We start from the raw sequence: 16828 nt of genomic DNA, 5'->3' as shown, positions 1-16828 counted from the left end.
GTGAGTGAACGATACCTGACCGTGAAAACGTGTCTAAGAGAAGAAGTGCAAACTGGAAGTGTCATTGACAATAGTGCCCAAATCTGGAATCCATTCAACCAGGAGACCCTGGCTGTACACCTGTAGACAGATACATAAAAATAAAAATTCATTAAAATCATTTCCAAGTAATACTAGCACACTTCAAACATTTCGGCAAAAAACAGGCAAATATTCATCTTTATAATACAATCCTTTCATTTTAGTCCTCTGTAATACAGGGCCGTATATATGTGTGATCTAAGAGTCAGCCCTCAAATGTATTTCTAACTCCTCGTCCCAGTTGAGCCCACCTGGGTATTTGCTTTGGAAGTTAATGATGTGTTTAGACTCTTGTTGTCTAAGGGCTAACAATCTGTCTCCCCCTCGTGGTCTGGCTGGAACCTGTTCAATGAGCATATAGTTCAAAAGGTTAGCATCAGAAAAATGTTTCTCATTGAAATGCCGCGCCACCGGGTATTTAGGGTCATGGTTGGTTATGGCTCTGCGATGTTCCAATATTCTCTTTTTCGCACAACATTTTGTGCTCCCTATGTACCACAGGTGACACGGACATTCAATCACATATATCACATACATTGTGCTACAAGTAAGGAATTGGGTTATTTTTCTTGTTACACCATTGTAAGTGACTTCATTTTTGAAGATGCTGTTGCTACAGGCTTTGCAATGGCCGCAGGGGTAAAAACCTTGCAGACCATTGACTGTAACGTCATTGTAAGCTGTGACATCATTCTTGGAAACCAGATCCCTGATATTGCGATTCCTCTTGTATGTAATACTGGGTCTGATATTGACATTATTGCCTATTGTATTATCCTGTCTGAGGATATTCCAATGTTTGGCAATAACTCTTTTGACAGAGGCCGACTGAGAATTATAGGTCAGTATAAGCCTGGTTGTTTCATCAGACTCAACACTTGATGACTCTGCCTCTGTTAGGGTTTCTTTTCTATCAACCTTGTCTGCCCTTGTGATAGCTTGTTTGATAACCCAATTAGGATATCCTCTCTCCTTGAACCTTCCTGCAATAATATCCCGTTCTTTCTGGAATGCTTCAACAGAGTTACAATTCCTCTTTGCTCTCAGTAGTTCACCATAAGGTATGCTCCATTTGAGCACCTCCGGATGACTACTGAGGGCGTGCAATATGCTGTTACCAGCTGTCTCTTTGCGAAACAGTGACGTACAGATAGTATTGTCCTTGATCTCCAGTCTCACATCAAGATATTCCACCATGGTATTATTGATGGTACCTGAAAGTTTGATATGATATCTGTTGGCATTTAATTTGGCAAGGAAGGATTCGGCCTGTTCTTTGTTCCCCTTGTAGACAATGAATAAATCGTCAATATATCGTAGCCAAACCTTGACTCTACCAAAATCTTCCTTTAGGGTGGTGCTGCCATGGATCTCCTGCTCCCAGTATCCCATAAAAAGATTAGCGAAACTGGGAGCAAAGCAAGAACCCATGGCAGTACCATTGGTCTGCCTGTAGAGGGCGCCGTCAATCATCTTCATAACCATGACAGTGTGTTCAAAGAATTCGAGGGATAATCCTGTTCTTCCTATCTTGTACCTCTTACCCAAGCTACATAAACACAAGACCCAACCTCCTGGCAGACCAATAGTCTCCTCTATTGGAAGTATCTGCGAACATATCTCCAAGTACGTAGATTACTTCCTTAGAGAGTATGTGGTTAACCTACCTAGCTACCTGAGAGACACCAAGGATTTTCTTAGCAAAATTGACACCCTTAAATGGGAAAATGATTGGATCTTTATGGTGTTAGATGTGCACTCACTCTACACCATAATTGAACACCAACAAGGTCTTGAGGCGTGTGAATTCTTTCTACGCAATAGACCCCTCAAATTCTTTGAACACACTGTCATGGTTATGAAGATGATTGATTTTTGTCTAAAAAATAATATCTTTTCATTTGACGGCGCCCTCTACAGGCAGACCAATGGTACTGCCATGGGTTCTTGCTTTGCTCCCAGTTTCGCTAATCTTTTTATGGGATACTGGGAGCAGGAGATCCATGGCAGCACCACCCTAAAGGAAGATTTTGGTAGAGTCAAGGTTTGGCTACGATATATTGACGATTTATTCATTGTCTACAAGGGGAACAAAGAACAGGCCGAATCCTTCCTTGCCAAATTAAATGCCAACAGATATCATATCAAACTTTCAGGTACCATCAATAATACCATGGTGGAATATCTTGATGTGAGACTGGAGATCAAGGACAATACTATCTGTACGTCACTGTTTCGCAAAGAGACAGCTGGTAACAGCATATTGCACGCCCTCAGTAGTCATCCGGAGGTGCTCAAATGGAGCATACCTTATGGTGAACTACTGAGAGCAAAGAGGAATTGTAACTCTGTTGAAGCATTCCAGAAAGAACGGGATATTATTGCAGGAAGGTTCAAGGAGAGAGGATATCCTAATTGGGTTATCAAACAAGCTATCACAAGGGCAGACAAGGTTGATAGAAAAGAAACCCTAACAGAGGCAGAGTCATCAAGTGTTGAGTCTGATGAAACAACCAGGCTTATACTGACCTATAATTCTCAGTCGGCCTCTGTCAAAAGAGTTATTGCCAAACATTGGAATATCCTCAGACAGGATAATACAATAGGCAATAATGTCAATATCAGACCCAGTATTACATACAAGAGGAATCGCAATATCAGGGATCTGGTTTCCAAGAATGATGTCACAGCTTACAATGACGTTACAGTCAATGGTCTGCAAGGTTTTTACCCCTGCGGCCATTGCAAAGCCTGTAGCAACAGCATCTTCAAAAATGAAGTCACTTACAATGGTGTAACAAGAAAAATAACCCAATTCCTTACTTGTAGCACAATGTATGTGATATATGTGATTGAATGTCCGTGTCACCTGTGGTACATAGGGAGCACAAAATGTTGTGCGAAAAAGAGAATATTGGAACATCGCAGAGCCATAACCAACCATGACCCTAAATACCCGGTGGTGCGGCATTTCAATGAGAAACATTTTTCTGATGCTAACCTTTTGAACTATATGCTCATTGAACAGGTTCCAGCCAGACCACGAGGGGGAGACAGATTGTTAGCCCTTAGACAACAAGAGTCTAAACACATCATTAACTTCCAAAGCAAATACCCAGGTGGGCTCAACTGGGACGAGGAGTTAGAAATACATTTGAGGGCTGACTCTTAGATCACACATATATACGGCCCTGTATTACAGAGGACTAAAATGAAAGGATTGTATTATAAAGATGAATATTTGCCTGTTTTTTGCCGAAATGTTTGAAGTGTGCTAGTATTACTTGGAAATGATTTTAATGAATTTTTATTTTTATGTATCTGTCTACAGGTGTACAGCCAGGGTCTCCTGGTTGAATGGATTCCAGATTTGGGCACTATTGTCAATGACACTTCCAGTTTGCACTTCTTCTCTTAGACACGTTTTCACGGTCAGGTATCGTTCACTCACCTATTTCTCACTTTTTTAAGTCGTGGTAGGAGGTAATTACCATGTTCGAGCACCTTACCCTAGAGTGGCTTACGATTGGCACTTTTTTTATTCCAACGGACACTTGTCATTAAGATCCCCATTTGGACCATGCGTAGCAACATTTTTTTATCCAAAATGCCTACAAACTTTTATGTGGTTCTGACCCGCTGCATGCTACACGAAGCACTTTGGGCACACTTGTTAATGCTCCTTCTGGGATATTCATTACCCGGGGTTTGGACTTATTTGCCACGGAGGTTGGTGGCTCACACGCCATCATTGCATTTGTGCCTTCCGCCTTTTTGTCAAACTCGCACGTATGGAATATGGAGATATGTCTGTTCAGTACTCGTACGAGTTTATTTATCAATGAAATGTATGATCTAGATTGTAGTACATGTTGATATTTGAGGCAGTATAAGACCTGGCTTTGATTTGAAATTAATTTTTCGCTGGGCGATATAATTTTATATGTTTGGTGCTAGACGGCCGACTCTTTGCTCATATAGCACGTACAGTTCTTGATTGGAACATTGCATGATTGTCTTTCCTGATGCAATCCATATTATATGTACTGTTGCACATGTTGGATGTTTAGTGCCACGAAGTCGACATATGATAATCTGTCCAATATGTCTGAGGGTTTTGGTTTACTTACCATTAGCTACTTCACAACGGGTATATGTAGTTGTATGAGTTAATTCTCCCACTATTGGGAACACAAGTATAACAATCTAATACAATGTGAACTTGAATTATGATGCATTGGTTTTAGCCACGCTTGTCGACATATGATGACCACTCCAATATGTCCGACCGTTTAGTGATGATTTAACCTAAGTCCTACCTCGATTTTCATGTTATTGTATGTAAAAAGCACACTTTTTTTCACTTTGTTGTCACACGTGATCAAGGCAGGTCGCCGAAACGCGTTGTGTGAATAAACCAAGGTTGCAATATACTTCTGGCTGAGCTGTTTGATTCCTGAGAGCGTACTTCACTGGACTTTTGTTATTGAATATATATATATATATATATATATATATATATATATATACATACATACATACATACATACATACATACATACATGCATACATATATATATATATATATATATATATATATATATATATATATATATATATATATATATATATATATATATATCTTGCCTTAAAGATATGATGGCCCGTTTCAAAGCACAAGGTTATACTGATGACATACTTAAACTGGCTATTGATAAGTCCAAACTTAGAGCTAGAGAAAGTCTATTTAAGCAAAAAGATCAGGAAAGTGACACTCAAGCTATCTCTGTCAAACCGACTCCCAATGCCAACTGTCCACGCTTGATAACCACCTTTAGCAAAGAAGATAGACAACTTAAAGCCATTATGAAGAAGAATTGGCCCATATAATTAAGTGACAACATTCTGGGGCCTACGCTTCCCCAGTCCCCTGTAATCACTTTCAGAAGGGCTAAAAATATGGGATCTGCCTTGGACAAGGCAGCACCCGAACTCAAGCAGAATAAAATTTGGCTTCAGCCTGCTAAAGGTTTTCAAAAATGTTCAAGCTGTCGAGCCTGCAAATTTGGGATAAATGCCTCTCGTTACTCGACCCCTTTCTGCCCTGAAGGTAAGCCAATTACTGGCAGTTAAAATTGCAAAACTGATTATGCTGTATATGTCCTGACCTGCACCTGTGGCTTAAACTATGTTGGTAGTACCAGGCTGCAGGTGCATATCAGGATATTGCAGCATTTGAGAGCTATCATTCATAGTGATCCGGCTTATCCTGTTGCCCGCCACTTCAAGACTGTCCACAACTAAGATGTGTCATGTCTCAAATATTTTATGGTGGGTGCCATTCCCCTACTGAGAAGAGGTGGTGATCGAGAACTTATGCTCAGACAGTTGGAAACAAAAATGATTTTAGAATTTGACAGTACATGGCCTAATGGATTAAATACCACAGAAGAGATGCATCACTTTATATGATCTATTGTATATTTTATACATCTGCTTTCTCTTATGTCATTCACAGTGTATATCAATTTTACACTCAATAGTTAGGATCCCTATTATTGAGTGTGACATTACTATCAGTTGCCATTTAAATGTGTACTCTCTGTACTTTAAGCTGGCGTTTCTCTATTTTTGATATAAGTGACAAATTTTAATACTATGGTATAGAGATATTTATATATACAATGATACAGTTTTTTAACTTCATCGTAATACATTGTACTTTTCTTCTTTATTTTCAGATAAATTGATATCTTCATTTCAATTGAAAATTTCAACTATTTTTCTACTTACACTATTTATGCATTTTTAGATATTTGTATATTTATTTATAAATGTATGATGATCCTTTATCTTTCTTTTTCATGTTCATACATGGTTCATCACATATCTTGTTGAGAACCATGGTTGACATACACATGCACATGTTTGTACTGTTTTTTAAGGTTGTTTTAGTAAATTTTAATGCAACTATCTCAGGGACCTGGGTGTATATATAGTTGCAGATAATGAATTACTTCTTGACCTTGCAGTATGTACTTTTTTGCTTCCTTTGCACAATCTTTTACACAATCTTATATGCACTTTATCTCAATTGCTGCTTTTCTATTGTTGCACTAATCACTTTATAGACATATTAATGCTGAATTTCTTAAATAATAGTATGTGCAATATATTATATATGTATTTATACAGAACAAATTTGTTTCCTAGATGTCAGTTACATTTATTAAACTAATTGGGATTTATCCCGTTATTGCAAAAACTATGCTTTACAATTAGAAAGAAAAAGCAAAAGTGAAAATGCTTTTTTCTTTTTGTCTATGTCTATGACCATGTGACTTATGATGTAATCACTAGAGGTGTGTTCCCTTTCTAAGCATATAAAAAAACGCAATTGTTTTCAGTACAATTACAGTGTGAACAAGGGCGAGTTGGCCCGAAACGCGTAGCTGTTCTCTGTGAAATAAACTTACCATCTTGCTGTACCTGGCTGGTCCGTCTCCTTCGTTGCTGGCGTGGTGCGCTAAGCGGAACTGTAAGGAGCTGATTCTCATATACATATATATATGTATTCCAATGGTCCAAAAGCTTCAAAGATTGCGCTCCCAGCAATTTAAAACCAACCAGCTTTTATTGTTCACGGAGAACCGGCATCTTCTTCTGTTCTTGTGGAGAAGTGTGGCTCAGGGGTTAGAGGCGGCAGACCTGGAGCTTGAGTTCGGCCCTGGACCAGGGTTCAATTCCCCGCCTCGGCGGGTTTTGGGCTCAATAATCCCACGGACTTGTTAATTCTCGCTCCGGTGCCTTCTCGACTCACGGGTTCACACTCTGCGACTCTGGGCAATAGCTTGCTTAATCTCCACATCGGCCCTTCGCGGCGGGATGCCTGGCTTTCACCTTGTGGATACCCTTCCAGGGTTATCTCACAGGGGAATACCAGGACGGGTTCCCTAATCAAGCGCGGAGATGCCCCAGGGTAAGTCCTGCGCTATATAAGTTTCATACATACATTTACATCTTCATTTCAGGTAACATTTTTCTCTGACGCGTTTCAAGGACACAGCCTCTTCCTCATGGGCAGCTCAGGCTCACACAGATGCTTCCAATTGCTGCTTTTAATTACATGCAGAGACCCCCAGTGGGTCATACGCAGTGCTTGTGTATAGTACGTTGCATGTTGGGACATCGAGTCCCCAATTGGAAAGTAGTTGTCCTCATAGTGACTTCTGTGCAAACCTTAATTAAAGAGCATTTCTACCCCTCCGGTGGGGCCTCAAATGTCCTGCCGATTTCTTTATCTCCAAACTTATGGACTGATCGCAGCAACGGCAAAGTTCCAAAGCGCCGCGCAGCCTCTCTTTATTGTCGAGACGGTGCATTCTTTCACGGCGGGGCTGGCGTGTAGTTTATGTATTCCAATGGCCCGAAAGCTTCAAAGAACGCACTCTCTGCACTTGCAATCGAATGCCTGTGAACAAGGAGCTGTTATACTCCGAAACACGCCAGGCGAGGTTAAAGGTCCGAGCAAAGAGGAGCTGCAGGCCGTCAATATCCCGCGTCTGTGGGCCTCTTCAAAGCGTGGGCTATTGGAGAAAAATAAATAAATTATAAATATATATATATATATATATATATATATATATATATATATATATATGACTGCTCAGAGTTTCGTAGTATGCACCACAAAAGACCAGCACTCACGGTGGCGAGCTTTTAGGATTTTATTCAGCTCACGGTGTCCAGACGCGTTTCGGCATTCGCCTTCGTCGATGGTAACATGGCGCCGCCGTAACGGCCGTTTTTATGTTCAAACATCATTAATGGACATAGTCATAGGACAACAGCGCTAAATCTCAGTCGCCATCTTAGAGTGGTGTAACATATTTCAACACTTGCATTCAAAATAAACTACAAAGTGCATCGGCGTTATTGCTTGTAACCACATGTTACAGTTTCATAGTGCCCATAGATGAGCTTACCATATCACGCTTATTACTCAGTTGCGTTCATAACGCCCTTAGATGGGCTAATCATTCATGTTACAATTCAGCTCCTAGACGAGCTATTGCACTACGATGTCCATAATGTCCAAAATCATAATCAACCACCTACAAATAAAAGACCAAAACCCAAAGGGTGTAATCATACATCAGATCCAGTTACAAAGAGTCTCTTCAGTTCAAACCCCATCAATTATCCCCAAATGTACTGCCAGTTCCTCATGCGAATTCAAGCCTCCCGGTGTTTTGGTGTTGAGATCAATAATATACCTGGACTCAAGTCTCCTAAGGGTCATCAATCTATCTCCCCCCCTAGGGTTCTGCAGTACATGGTCTAAGCAGAAATATGTCAAAAGGTTCCTATTCCCATTATGAAATTCTTTGAAATGACGAGCCACTGGGTATGTCAGGTCTCCATTGTTTATGGCCCTAGCATGTTCTAAAACCCTCATTTTTGCTTGATCAAGCCCATCCGTTTCCACTGTGATAACTCTTTAAAAACCAATTCCTTGACTTTATTTAATTCATTGAACGTGACTTTCTTGTAACACAATGCATCATCCAAGTGTTTATTAGCCTCGTTTATGTAGAGGTCTCTTGGCCATAGGACAATATTTCCGCCTTTGTCTGCGTTTTTGACAATGATACTCTTGTTATCCTTGATTTTCTTCACCAGTTTGGTATACTGTATTTCCTTATAACTCCTGTTGTGTTTTTTATTTACCAATTCTCTATTCAGTTTCTTGAGATCATTTACAACCACATCACTGAAAATGTCAATGGCATCCCGCGGCATGATTGGCATGAACGTTGATGCAGGTTTGAATGGGCTTAGGGCGGAGCTGCTACACGCAATGCCCATACTGCCCAATTCTTGCTGAGTGTTATCATATTCAGGCTCTTCGTCATCACATGCCAAAGATTGCACTACTCTTAATCCCGGAACATCAGAAATTTGAAAAGACTTGCTGGGTGCATTTTTGTCAGCGATAGAAGTTGCACGGTCATTGGCTTTTTTTAATTTGTGAAATTTAATCAGCTTCAGTTTTGGGATGAACTTAAAAAAACATCTATTCTTGTTTGGGTGTATTTGAAGCCGTTTTTGGGGCAGAAGGAGAGACCCAGTGACAGTAGTTGTAATTTATATACACAAATATAAAAATATATATATTCACTGAAAAAACAGAGGTTATAGGGACATTATTGTTAGGCTCAGATTTCACTCATACAAAATCAATGAAATTCAGCAGTTATAGTTACCTGAGCTAACTATAACTTACGCCCCCACAATACATTGCTCATGACCTCACATAGTACATCATTCATGACATGGTCAGTGACATCACTGTGTGAATGTCTATATCAGTCTGTCTGTTGTCATGCATTCAGTTAGACACATTTAATCAATCACTTATACAGTCAGTCACGCACCTACTAAATCTTCCATACATCCTCTCATTCTTCAATACACCTTGGCATCTATATAAAACATATTTAAACGTTATATAAACACACAGTCACTGGATGATGTCATCAGTGATGTCATTTGAGATGTCATCAGTGATGTCATCAGTGATGTCACTGACCATGTCATGAATGATGTAATATGTGATGTCATCAGCAGTGCATTGCAGGGGCTTAAGTTATAGTTAGCTGAACTAACTATAACCACAGAATTTCTCAGGTTTTGTACGAGTGAAATGTCCAACTAACTATAACGTCCCTGAAACCTATGTTTTTTTTCAGTGAATATAGTCATAATTAGGACCATGTTTCCATAGGAAAGAGTGTTTTGACTTGCCTATATATTTGGCACCGGTTGACGAATCTTCACAAGATTTTCCCCAAAAAGTTTCCTGGTGTTTCTTGTTGTGCATGGAAAGTTTTGGGGTGATCTTTCAAGCGTGAACTGAGAAAAAGGGGGGTATATAAAAGTGTTTTTCCAGTGTTAATTCCCATAGAGATTTTAGTCATGACAACAGCCCAAACCGCTGGACGGATTTACACCAAATTTGGCAGAAAGGTAGCTTTTGGTCCAGAAAGAACACTTTTTGTTAATTGGTGTAAATCTATTCAGTAGTTTTTGAGATATTAAAAAGACTGTAATTATAGGGAAGCTGATCCTCCGAGCATCCAACTGTCCCTGTGCTTAAATCTGATTGGCTGTCAACACTTCAACAAAGAAGTGTTGACAGTCATCTTGGGACTCAGCAACACCAGAGTCCCACAAAAAAACACTTACAAAATCAGAAAAGGGGGCAGGGTAAGAATACCCTAACCTGCTAGGTCTGGTCCTAGGGTACCCATGGGAGCCCGAAAGGTAAAAAGCAATTTTTTGGGTGGGAGTTACGCTGGATCTGCAGCGCCCACAGATTTTTTTTTAAAAAGAAGCATGGGTTCCCTCACTTATCTACTGTTTAGCCCCCGGTGGGCCAGGTCACGGTGGCATCCCTGATTATAAAAAGGAGGGGGCGCACCGGACCCCCCGCCTGAGGTTTTTTTAAGACCCGGAACCACCACCCCCCAGGGCTTTCATAGTATAATTGATGGGGCCACGTAGACCCTCCCTTCCAGTGGCTCTTTTGGGCCCCAGGGACCACAACTTTGAGCGGAAAGAAACCGAATAAAGGTCAGTAATGAGCAGAAAGAGGCAAAATAAAGGTGGGAAACAAGCAGAAATAGGCAAAATAAAGGTCAGAAATGAGCAGAAAGAGGGGGAATAAAGGTCAGCTATGAGCAGAATGAGGCAAAATAAAGGTTTGAAACGAGCAGAAAGGGGCAGTATAAAGGTCAGAAATTAGCAGAAAGAGGCAAAATGAAGATGAGAAACAAGCAGAAAGAGGTAGAATAGAGGTCAGAAACTAGCAGAAAGGCAGAATAGAGATCAGAACTGAACAGCAAGAGGCAGAATAAAGGTCAAAACGAGCAGTAAGAGGTAAAATAAAGGTCAAAAACTAGCAAAAAAGGCAAAATAGAGATTAGAAACAAGCAGAAAGAGGCTAAATTAAGGTCCGAAACGAACAGAAAGGGGTAAAATGAAGCACAGAAATGACTAGCAAGAAGCAAAATGAAGATCAGAAATGAGCAGAAAGAGGACAAATAAAGGTCAGAAATGAGCAGCAAGATGCAAAGTAAAGGTCAGAATTTTGCAGAAAGAGGCAAAATAAAGGTCAGTAACAAGCAGAAAGATGAAAAATAGAGATCAGAAAGAGGCAAGATAGAGGCAAAAAACTAACAGAAAGAGGCTAAATAGAGACCAGAAATAAGCAGAATGAGGCAAAATAGAGATCATAAATGAGCAGAAAGAGGCAAATTAAAGGTCAGAAATTAGCAGAAAGAGGCAAGATAAAGGTCAGAAACAAGCAGAAAGATGCAAAATAATTGTTCTGAATGAGCAGAAAGAGGCAAAGTACAGATCATAAATGAGCAGAGGCAGAAAATGTTTTTAAGTGAATTTGCAAGGTTTTTAAAATGCTAATTCCTAACTATATAAGGCCTGAAACCCATGGATTTTTAAGTGAATTTGCAAGGTTTTTTAAATGCTAATTCCTAACTATATAAGTCCCGAAATCTATGTTTTTTTAAGTGAATTTGCAAGATTTTTTAAATGCTAATTCCTAACTATATAAGGCTTGAAACCTATGGTTTTTTTCAGTGAATTTGCAAGGTTTTTTAAATGCTAATTCCTAACTATATCAGGTGTGAAACCTATATTTTTTTTCAATAAATTTCAAAGGTTTTGTTAATGCTAATTCTATTAGCGGATAACGTTTATATATGTTACTATCCTTCTGAGATCACCTGAGCAGCCATCTTGTTTCTCAGGAGAAGTGAGGCACAAGAGAGCACAAAACAAGAGTGGAAAACGCGAAAAGGGGGCATATAGATATATCATTTCCTCAAATTCAATTTTCTCAACAACTACTGGAGGGATTTTCACCAAATATAGAAAAGGCACTACTGCATGCCTGTCCCTACAATTTTGCCAAGTTTGGTGTAATTCCGTTCAGCCGTTCGGGCTGTAGCCGTGTCTAAAGGTCCCATAGAAAATGCCTTTTGAAACATTTCAAATTCAATTTTCTCAAGAACTACTGGAGGGATTTTCACAAAACATAGCAAAGGCCCATCTGCATACCAGGCCCTACCATTGTGCCAAGTTTGGTGTAATTCCATTCAGCCGTTCGGGCTGTAGCCGTGTCTAAAGGTCCTTATGGAAATTAACATGGGGAAAACACGTTTTGGGACCCCCCTTCCGGCCCCCGCTTAACAAATCCCCCCGAAACTTTCAGGGAAGGAGCGAAGTGGAGCTGACCAAAATTCTGGAAAATTACACACAGATTCCTCAATCAGCGCCAAAGTTATTCCCAATAGAATGTTGAGCGCATATAGATATATAATTTGCTCAAATCAATTTTCTCAACAACTACTGGAGGGATTTTCACCAAATATAGAAAAGGCACTACTGCATACCTGTCCCTACCATTTTGCCAAGTTTGGTGCAATTCGTTCAGCCGTTCAGGCTGTAGCCGTGTCTAAAGGTCCCATAGAAAATGCCATTTGATAAATTTCAAATTCAATTTTCTCAAGAACTACTGAAAGGATTTACACCAAACATACAAAAGGCACTGCTGCATACCAGTCCCTACCATTTTGCCAAATCTGGTGTAATTCCGTTCAGCCGTTCGAGCTGTAGCCTTGTCAGAATGTCCCTATGGAAATTAACATGGGGAAAACACGTTTTGGGACCCCCCTTTTTTCTCGGCCCCTTCTTGACGAATCCCCCCGAAATTTTCAGGGAAGGAGCGGAGCGCAGCGAGGCAAATTTAAGGAAAATTACAGGCAGATCCCTCAATCAGGGCCAAAGTTATTCCCAATAGAATGTTCGGAATTTCCTATAGTAACTAGGTCCTAACTATATATACCTACTGGCGACCGGTGATATATATATATATATATATATATATATATATATATATATATATATATATATATATATATTACCTACTGGCGGTCGCCAGTAGGTATATATAGTTAGGATTTTTTCCCTATGGGATTTCTGAAAATTCTATGTCTAATAACTTTGGCGTTTGTGGACGGAATCGGCTGAAATTTTCAGGAAAATGGCACATTTTGTTTCTGAGCAGCTCCTGGAAATTTGGGGGGGTTTCGTCAAGGGGGGGCTGAGAAAAAAGGGGGGTCCCAAAACGCATTTTTAACATTGAGTTTTCCACAGGGCGGTTGGACTCACTTTTAGCTCGAACGGCTGAATGGATTTGCACGAAACTTGGCAAAATTGTAGGGACTGTTAGCCCGATGTGCCTTTGCTAGGTCTCAATATATGTGCTTCAGTGGATTTTGAGAAATTAACGTTTAAATCAAGATATATATCTGTAACAGCGCTCCGGGCAGCGCTCCGGTTCGCGTACTTTTCGCTTATCGGAACTTTGCGAAGCGAAGCTGATTGGCTCTCCGGTGTCTGTCAACATTCTAAACAGTCCGGTGCGGCCGCCATCTTGTCTCTCGGTAGGATCGAGAGACAAGAGGAGGCCAAAACAAAGGAGGAAATGAAGGAAAGGGGGCAAGGTAGACCCCTTCTGACCCCCTAGGATTGATGAGGGGATATTATAGAGCCACGCTGGGCCCAAAAAAAAAAAATCAGTTTTTTTCGCCGTAGAGACGCGTCTTGGTACGCGAACCGGGCAGCTAACCGGGAAGCTAACCGGCAGTGTAACAGGAGTCTGACGAGTAGCTGATTGGCTGTCAACATTGTAAACAGTTCGGAGCGGCCGCCATCTTGTCTCTCGGTAGGATCGAGAGACAAGAGGAGGCCAAAACAAAGGGGGAAATGAAGGAAAGGGGCAAGGTAGACCCCTTCTGACCCCCTAGGATTGATGAGGGGATATTATAGAGCCACTCTGGGCCCAAAAAAAAAAATTCCGATTTTTTCGCAGTAGAGACGCGTCTTGGTACGCGAACCGGGCAGCTAACCGGCAGTGTAACGGGAGTCTGAGGAGAAGCTGATTGGCTGTTATCATTGTAAACAGTCTGGAGCGGCCGCCATCTTGTCTCTCTGTGGGATCGAGAGAAAAGAGGTGGAAAAAAGGTGTAAATGAATGAAAGGGGTAAGGCAGACCCCTCCTGAACCCCTAGGATTGATGAGGGGGCTATTAAAGTTCCCTGGGGGGTGAAAAAAAAAATGCGATTTTTCGCGGTAAAGGTGCTTCCTGGTACGTTAACCGGGCAGCTAACCGGCAGCGTAACGGGAGTCCGACATATTGTGTTTTTTGAACGTTTGTGATATGTGCACGTGTGGATTTTGTCTAATTAAGGTTAAAAATATATATATATATCTTTAAGCGTGTTTTGGCGCGCTTACGTTTTGGGTTTGGTTTGCGCTGCAGAGACGATACGTCACGGTTATGCGATGCATCATGAGGCGTCTCACGGGCTATGTGATACGTCACTTAATAAAGAATATATTTTACAGCTATAGATATTAGCTTTTAAAAAACCAATGAAATTCACAGAAAAAAACCATAGGTTATAGACCATATATAGTTAGGAATTTGCATTTACAAAACCTTGAAAATTCACTGAAAAAACCATAGGTTATAGACCATATATAGTTAGGGATTAGCATTTAAAAAACCTTATTTTATTTGCACAAAACCATTGAAATTCCATATATAGTTAGTTGCACTAACTATATATCGCGGACCCGCAATCCACTGCTAATGATGTCACATATTACATCATTCATGACATGGTCAGTGACATCACTGATGACATCACTGATGACATCTCAAATGACATCACTGATGACATCACTGATGACATCTCAAATGACATCACTGATGACATCACTGACATCTCATTTGACATTACTGATTACATCACTGATGATATCATTTATGTGATAATACATCTTCAGACTCTAATATAACCTTAGATACACTCAGTGTAAACAGGCACTCACAGACTGTCACACATCCATGGAGTTACTCACACACCTAGTCAGTCATGCAAAGAATCAATCACACCTCCATTTCCTCAACTATACAGTTATACACACCTTACTTATTCAAACATATACTAACACATATTTACTCTCTTATACAATCCTTGATACAAGTTCACAATGATTCATACAGCCACTCTCACATTCACTGGCTCTTATGTTCAGTTATTTATATATGTCAACTCTCACATGGAGTGTGTTTTACATATGTACTTACTTTGACATGTAGAACTGAGATATCCATTCACTCACCAATATACTCATGCACACAGTCAACTGTCCATACAGCTGTTTCTACATGCACTTTTGAAGCCATACACCTAGGGAATCAACTGCTCACACATCTATGCACAGAGTTATACACCTCCCAGCCACCCACACACATACTCAGTCTCCCATACAAATACTTGGGCAACCATTCAATAACCCATATAGTTACTGATATAGCTACTGATTTAAACATGCAGCAGTTTACAGAAGAACATAAATAATGATTGCCAAATTAAGACACTTTAATCACTAACCCATGCACTCAGTGAGACACATTTAATCATTCTCTCATACAGTCAGTCATGCACCTACTAAATCCTTCATCCAGACACTTATACATCCACTCATTCTTCAATATGTAAGACATATTTTAACTTTACAGAAACATACAGTCACTGGGTGTTGTCATCAGTGATGTCATCAGTGATGTCATTTGAGATGTCATCAGTGATGTCATCAGTGATGTCACTGACCATGTCATGAATGATGTAATATGTGACATCATTAGCAGTGGATTGCGGGTCCGCGATATATAGTTAGTGCAACTAACTATATATGGAATATCAATGGTTTTGTGCAAATAAAATAAGGTTTTTTAAATGCTAATCCCTAACTATATATGGTCTATAACCTATGGTTTTTTCAGTGAATATATATATGTATATATATATATATATATATATATATATATATATATATATATATATATATATATATATATATATATATATATATATAGAGAGAGAGAGAGAGAGAGAGAGAGAGAGAGGGAGAGAGAGAGAGAGAGATATAGATATAGATATATAAATCTAGAACAGCACGAAATCTTGGCATCATCTTTGACGACCAGTTGTCCATGAAGCAACACGTGGTCAAAACCTCCTCTACATGCATCACTATCATCAAGTGGCTTAGAAAGATAATTTGGATGCTTTCTCAGGAGACACAGAAAACCGTAGTCCAGGCTTTAATTACTTCTAGACTGGACTACGGCAACGTTCTTTTCCTGGGGGCATGCAAGGAGGTGACTCGCAAACTACAGACAGTCCAGAACATGGCGGTCCGGCTGCTCTGCAAACTCCCTAACAAATCCTCCACTTCCACTTCTCTACGTAGCCTGCACTGGCTCCGTATTGAAAGCTGTACTAAATTTAAGGCCCTCTGCTTTATGCACAGAATTAATGCAGGCAGGGCTCCACTTTATCTTAGCACTTTAGTTCACCAGTACTGTCCACCCCGCAGCCTTCGTTTATCCAACCAGCATAGGTTCCAGGTCCCTAGGGTCAAAAGAGCCAGAATTGGTGGCCACTCCTTCTCCTGTCTGGCCCCCTCCCTATGGAACTCTCTTCCTTTATCCTTGCGTACTGAATCTTGCTATCTCAAGTTTCGTAGGGAGGTTAAAACTTGGTTATTTAACCAATAATCGCTTTCTTTCTGAGGCTTTTTTCGCCGG

This window comes from Lissotriton vulgaris, chromosome 7, assembly GCF_964263255.1.
Source record: "Lissotriton vulgaris chromosome 7, aLisVul1.2, whole genome shotgun sequence".
In the NCBI taxonomy this organism is placed as follows: domain Eukaryota; kingdom Metazoa; phylum Chordata; class Amphibia; order Caudata; family Salamandridae; genus Lissotriton; species Lissotriton vulgaris.
This window is presented reverse-complemented; position numbering follows the sequence as displayed.